The following is a 7,499-nucleotide window of genomic DNA, read 5'->3' on the forward strand; positions in this document are numbered from 1 at the left end:
AGTTTGGTTCGAAAGTACGATTACGTACGGGGAAGGATTAGCATTCATGTGACGCCTGTTATACAAACGGTACCACTTAATTGTAGGTTATCCTATTAGAGCCTTAATTCTTTAATTTATTTCACTATGTTTTATTAATTATCATTTTTTTGTCCTCTATTTTGTTAGCAAATTAAAATATTTTATTTGGTTTTACGAGTGTGACGTGCACATGATGCGCTTGCGAAATGCATGGTATAAAATACAAATAATGCTAGATGAAAACCTTTTATTGAGGATATTTCCTGGATCCGTCCATCATATTAGTGGGATTTGGGATATTCTCTCACCTAAAGAAATATTCAAAAAACTTGCCTTCGTAAATTTAACGAATAAATCCCATCATTGGGATAATCATCTGTTCTTTTAGAAAAAATAATATTTTGTGAAGGCGGACCTATTAGGAATAGAAGCCTTTTATTAAAGATATTCTTCAAGTCCTCCCGTCGTATTGATGGGACCCGAAAATATCTTTTCACCTGGAGAATTTTTCGAAGAAAACTCGCCTTTGCCATCTCCTTCAGAAAATCCCATCATTTGGGCTTTTACTCGTGTACATAAAATATCTATGCGCCTTAACATTTAATGATGCAATAATGATGTGTGACTTGCCTATGAAATTTAATATTTGTTTCTAAACCTTCCAATATCTTCTTTGTTATTTTTTTAAGATTTCCTTTTTATTATTTCTCTTTACAAGCATGTATATTATGAATTATATTTTTTATGTTATTTAGGTGTCTATCTACTTTACTATATAGTTTCTTTTTTTACCTAAATTCTATATCCTTTGAGCAAGATATCTTATTTCATAGTTATTATTACTTACGTATATATTTATTTCAACTTCTTCCTTTTTTTTTATCTATCCTATTCTTTTTTAAAATAACTATTATAAATCTATATTTTTTTTGTAACAAAATATTTGCCTGTTATATTTTAAATGTATTCATTATTATAAATTTACCATCATTGAATATTTTTTTACTTTTTATTTATTTATTTATTGTCATGAGTATTATTATCTTTTCACAATGCTATCTTTATCTTTTGACACCTTAAGTAAATATATATCATCTGTCCTCTTATATTCATCATTATATTTATTTTGTTTATATTTTTGTCAATTGAGCATTTGTAATTTTTTTATTTATTTAGAATTAGAAATATCGAAATTCAAAATTAAAACCTTCCCACCATACTGGTGAAATCTTAATTTAAATCTCGCATAGAAAAGCTCATATGAAATTGCAACTTCTCACGTTCCAAATGAACATCCCATCATTGGTACAATTTATATATTTTTCCCATGATTAATATTGAAGTACTTTGAGACCCAATTTTATATACTTTCTTAACAATTAATGTTGATCCTAATATACATTTTATTATAATTATTATTTGACTTACCTTACCATTTTTAATATTTGACATCAAATGTCTACTTTTTTTTTTACCTACATCAAAGTTCTTTATGACTAGACATTCCACCCTATTATTACATAAATGTATATTTTGTTTTATTTTAAAATATAATTTCTATTCACTTCTTTTTGTAATATTCTCTTCCTTTTTTTTTTAATACTCATTTACAAAACCCATTTTTTATAACCTAATATATATATATATATATATATATATATATATATATATATATATATTCTCTTATGTTTTTCATCTATCCGAGTTCGTCCCATTAACAACTCAATAATTTTCAACTTTTACTTAATTTAATCTATATTTTTTTGCCAAACATCTATTTGCGTTATTCATTTATCTCTCTCTCTCTCTCTCTCTCTCTCTCTCTCTCTCTTTTATCTAGATTTATCACTATAAACATATTTTATTTAGACATTTATATTTTGTTATATATATATATATATATATACATACATATGTTTCACTTACCTAAGTTTTTATTTTTTTTTATAAATAAATATTCATCTAAGTTTAAGTTCTTTTTATAGCTAAACATTTTTAAAACATTTTTATTATTTCTGCTATTATTATTATTATTATTCTTATATTCTTCCGTTTGTTTTAATTTCTTAACCCTAAAATATCTCATGAAATTTTTATAACATTTTTTTAAAATAATTTAAATTAACCCTGCATAATTAGATAATAATTCTAAAACCAAATGAAATGGGCTAACCCTAAACAAACCAATCCACAGTAGGTCCATAAAAAGGGTAATGGGTTTACCTTACTTGGCTAAGTTGGCCCAAGCTAACCAGCCTAATCCGTCGCCTGCTCTAAAACGCACAGTTTGGTGTTTTGCATAGCAGCTCTTAAGCCCCAACACGGCTCCGTTGGATGCAATGGAGAAGGGCTTTCCAAGCAACCAAAAACAACACCGTTTCTTTTCCCTTCTCTTTAGTTGGAACCCTAAGTATAAAAGCTATTTTTCTTTCCTCTCTCTTCATTTCCCTCTCTGATTTTCTCTCTCTAACGGTGGACGCTCTCCCTTCTCTCTAAAAATCTTTTCCTTTTTCTTACAAACCCTAACCCCAACCTTTAAACTCCTCTTTTTTACTCTCTCAAGTGGCGGCTCTACCCTATTTCCTCTACAACCCAAAATCAAGCCTCAAACTTTGTAAAAATTCCACAAAAGAGAGAAAGAACAAAAACAAATCCCCCCGGCTCTCTCTAGCTTCAACTTTTTAAGGATTTTTTGTTCTCTTTTTTTTTTTTTGGTTTTGATTGTGATTTTTGGGTTGCTAGTAAACTAGGAAATCTAGAGTTTTTGGTTCTCTGAGTTTCAAAAAGAAAAGAAAAGATTTTTTTTTTAGGGTTTCTTCGATTCTGCCTCTAAGGTTCTTTTTCATTACTGTTTATTATTTATTCTGCTATTCGAGCAATGGGTGTTGTTGGATCCCATCGTTTTTGGCCTCTGCCCAATGACATTTCTCGCTCCTGGTATAAAGCCTTTTTTCCTTATCGTAGTACGATTGTTTGGATCCTCTGTATGGCCAGCTGGCCTTTCAATTTTTTATTTTGGAATGTTCTTTATGTTTGTTTTAATTCTAACTTAGTTTTGTTTAATTATGGTGCTTGATCTGTTTTTAGGTTGAATTAATTAGTCAAATTAGCTTTTTGGTCATTAGAAAGGCTTTGGTAATAGGTTTAGAAATTAGAACCTACAGAACATATCAAGGCCCAATATAAACCTTAAAAAAAACTTATATGTTATGAAATAAATCTAAAAGAACAACTATAAAAGAAATATAAGAGAAAGTATTTAGAGGGAAAGAAAGTTTTTAGAGGGAGTAAAAAGATTTTATTCAAGTATATATTTACAAATGAAGTGAAAAGGTCTATTTATAAGCTAATAACTCCTTATCTAGATTGAATTTACAAGATGAAGATAACACTTAGAAATTAGATGGATTAAATATTAATCCAATCTAATTTACATCAAATCTAGATATAGATAACATAAATGGATATTCATAAAAATATTCATAACACTCCCCCTTGAATATCCATTGTATTAAGAATATACCTCATTAAAACCTTACTAGGAAAAAACCTAAAGGAAAAAAAAATCTGAGTGAAGGAAAAAGAGTACATAATCTTTTCAAGAGTACACTTTTGAAATACTGCCCCATTAAAAATCTTATCAAGAAAAATCCAGTGGGAAAAACCTTGATGAAGGAAAAAACTACAGTGTGTATTTTACTCCCCTTGATGATTGCATTATAGAGATCTTTAAAATGATTCATTCCAACTTTTCAAATGTTGTAGTAAAAAAGGCTTTAGTGAACAAATCTGCTAGATTGTCACTTGGCTGAATTTGTTGAACACTTATTTCACCCTTTTCTTGGAGATCATTAGTGAAGAAGAATTTTGGAGAATTTTGTGTTTTGTTCAATCGCCTTTAATATATCCTTCCTTTAATTGTGCTATGCAAGTAGTATTATCCTCATATAACTTTGTTGGAATTTTTTTCTTGGTTGACAAGCCACACGTTTCTTAAATATGTTGAGTTACAAATCTTAACCAGACACATTCACTATTTGCTCATGAGTTGCTAAAATTTTTGTAAGGCTAGAAGAAGTAGCAACTATAGTTTGCTTTATAAAATGCCATGAAATAGCCATACCTCCATATGTGAACAAATAATCTATATGGGATCGAGTTTTGTGTAGATCAGATAAATATCCTGCATCTACATAACTAATTAAAATTTATTTTAATGCATTTGAATAATATAAGCCCATATCCATTGTTCCTCGGAGATATCGAAGTATATGTTTAATTTCATTCCAATTTTTTTAAGTTGGAGAAGAACTATATCTTGCTAATAAATTCGCAACAATTGATATATCAAGTCATGTATTGCTAGTAAGATACATTAGTGCTCCAATTTCAATAAAATACGGTACTTCAGGACCAAGGAGTTCTTTATTATCCTCACAAGGTCGGAAAATGGTCTTTTTTAACATCTAATGACCTTACAACCAATGGTGAACTCAATGGATATGTTTTCTCCATATAAAATCATTTTAGCATTTTTGTGATATAATTTGATTGATGGACAAAAGTTCTATTTGCCAAGTGTTCAATCTAAAGACCCAACAAAACTTTATTTTTTTCAAGATTTTTTTTCTCAAATTCTCTCTTTAAGTAATCTACGGCCTTTAATAACTTTTTAAGAGTTTCAATAATGTTCTAGTCATCAACATAAACAACAATTATAATAAATTCATATCTAAATCCTTTTATAAAATACATGGGCATATAGGATTATTTCTATAACCTTCTTTCAACAAATATGCATTAAGGCGATTATACCACATGTGTCTGGATTGCTTTAATCCATATAAAGATTTATTTAATTTAATCGAATAAATTTCTTGGAAATTCAAATTTTGTACTTCAAGTAACTTAAATACTTGAGGGATTTTCATATAGATATCAATATCCAATAAGCCATATAAATAGGTTGTAGCTACACTCATTAGACGTATTTTAATTTTCTCGTTTATTGCTAGACTAGTTAATATAGAATTGTAATTGTATCCACCACAGAGAATATCTTTTCATCTTCAATACTAGATCTTTAGAGAAAACCTTGTGCGACAAGCTGTGCTTTATATCTCATAATCTCATTTTTCACATTTCGTATTCGCACAAATACGCATGTATATATATCACTGGTTTTACACCATTTGGTGTATGAACTACAGGTCCAAAAACTTCACATTTTGCAATTAAATACATTTCCTCCTTAATTGCATCTTTCCACATTGGCTAATCCTTTCTATATCTACATACTTCAATAAATATAAGTTCAAGATCCTCGCTTTTCTTTCATAATATTGAGCTCTATATTATATACAAAATATCGTCGACGTTTATTTACCAGTTCCGTCTTTTCTCATCATGACATAATTGATTGAGATTTCTTTATTTTAACTAATTTCAGGTACCTGAATTTCTTCTGAAAAGTTTATCAATTATGTCAAGGGTCTCTTCTAGAGTTTTTACTTCCTCGTCTGACCATCTTAAATATTTGCTCTTTTCTTTTTCGAGGATTTTATCTTTGGAACCGATTGGTCTTAACACTTCTGGCGTGCCTTGTCCTACAAGGACATTAATGTTAATAAGAGCATTTATAGTTGGTATATAAGATTTAGTTATTCCTTTTAGATCAGTAAATACGTCTAGCAACTGATTTACTATATTTTGCAAAATAATTATCTTTTGAACTTCAAGTTCATATTGCTTTGTGTGATGATCAAAACTAGATAATGATAATTCATTATAAGAATTTTTCTTTTTCAGCTGCTTATTTTTTCTCCCCCTAATGTTGGAAAAATTATTTCATCAATATGACAATTGACAAACTTTGACATGAATAAATCTCCAATTGATTATTCTAAATATTTAATTACAAATGGAGATTCGTATCCAACATATATTCCTAACCTCCTTTGAGGACCCATCTGTGTGCATTGTGGTGGAGCAATTGAAACATATATCGAACATCCAAAAATTCTTAGATGAAAAATATTTGGTTCTTGACCATAAACTAATTGTATAGGGAGAATTTAAAATAACTCATTTGGCCTGATGCATACAAATGCTACTGTATCCAAAATGGCATACCCCTAAGTAGACATTGGGAGTTTGAATTTCATAAGCTTGCAATTAGTTGGAAGTGTTTAATAAATAATTCTGCTAGATCATTTTGTGTATAAACATAAGCCACAAGCTGTTCAATAGTTATTCCAACTAATATACAATATTAAAGGCTTGAGATGTAAATCCACCAGTATTATCAAGACAAATAATCTTGATTACATAACTAGGAAAATGTGCTTGCAAATGAATGATTGCAAATGCCAAATTGTAAGCTGATAATAAGCACACATGTGACCATCTAGTCAATGCATCGATTAAAACTGTAAAATATCTAAATAGTTCACATGATAGATGTATGAATCCACATGTAATCTTGAATATTATTAAAAAATATAAGAGATTCAATCCCAACTTTAGCTGATGATAGCCTTATAATTTATTTATCTTCAGAGCAAACAGTACATAAAATTCATTAGATTGAAAAATCTTCTGATTTTTCAATGAATGATAAATTTTCAATCATTTTTTGCATCATTATTGATCCGAAATGGTCCAACCGGTCATGCCAAACATTAAAATCATTAGTAAACTTCTAGTTTACTATGAGTTTCAACTATTGTAATATTTGTATAATTTAATTCTAAGAATAGAGCGAGTAATATTTTTCAACACACACTTTCTACTTGAGATAATAGATGTAATATAGAAGTATTAAGTGTCTCTTTCATTTGTTGTCTCAATATGATATTTATTCAAACGAATATCTTTAAAACTTAATAAACTTTTTTGAGACTTAATAGAAAATAGTACATCCTCTATTACTTTATTTCTCAAGATAGTAAAATATTAGCTCTTATGGAGCCTTCAATTAATTTTAGACTACCAGATATTAAATTGACATTGACTTTTTTTTTTTCCGTTGTCAAGTAAGAAAAATATTTCTTGTCTTGAAATATAGTGTGTGTTAGAGCAATATCTGCTAGACATATATTTACATCGTAGATCTTAAATCCATTAATATGAATATCCATAAATATATACAATAAGAAACTTACAAGTTAACATAAAAGAATATTAAATATAGAATTAAAACATATAATACGAACACATCATTTAAACATATTAAAGCATCTTCATAATATAGTTATACTAAATATACCAATTATTATTAAGTTCATTCTCAGATATTTCTATTACCAATCGAATGATCAATTCCTTTTTCAGGACAAGAAAATTAATAATAGATATTTCTATTACCAATCATGTAATCAATTCCTCTTTCAGGTTGGACAAATATCTTGATGTGCTATATCAACTTGGCCATGATTAAAATTATCACAAGATGTTTTAATTCTCAGTGATGCTTAATA

The sequence above is a fragment of the Theobroma cacao genome, chromosome 3 (genome assembly GCF_053813885.1).
Source record: "Theobroma cacao isolate CCN51 chromosome 3, ASM5381388v1, whole genome shotgun sequence".
NCBI classification, from domain to species: Eukaryota; Viridiplantae; Streptophyta; class Magnoliopsida; order Malvales; family Malvaceae; genus Theobroma; species Theobroma cacao.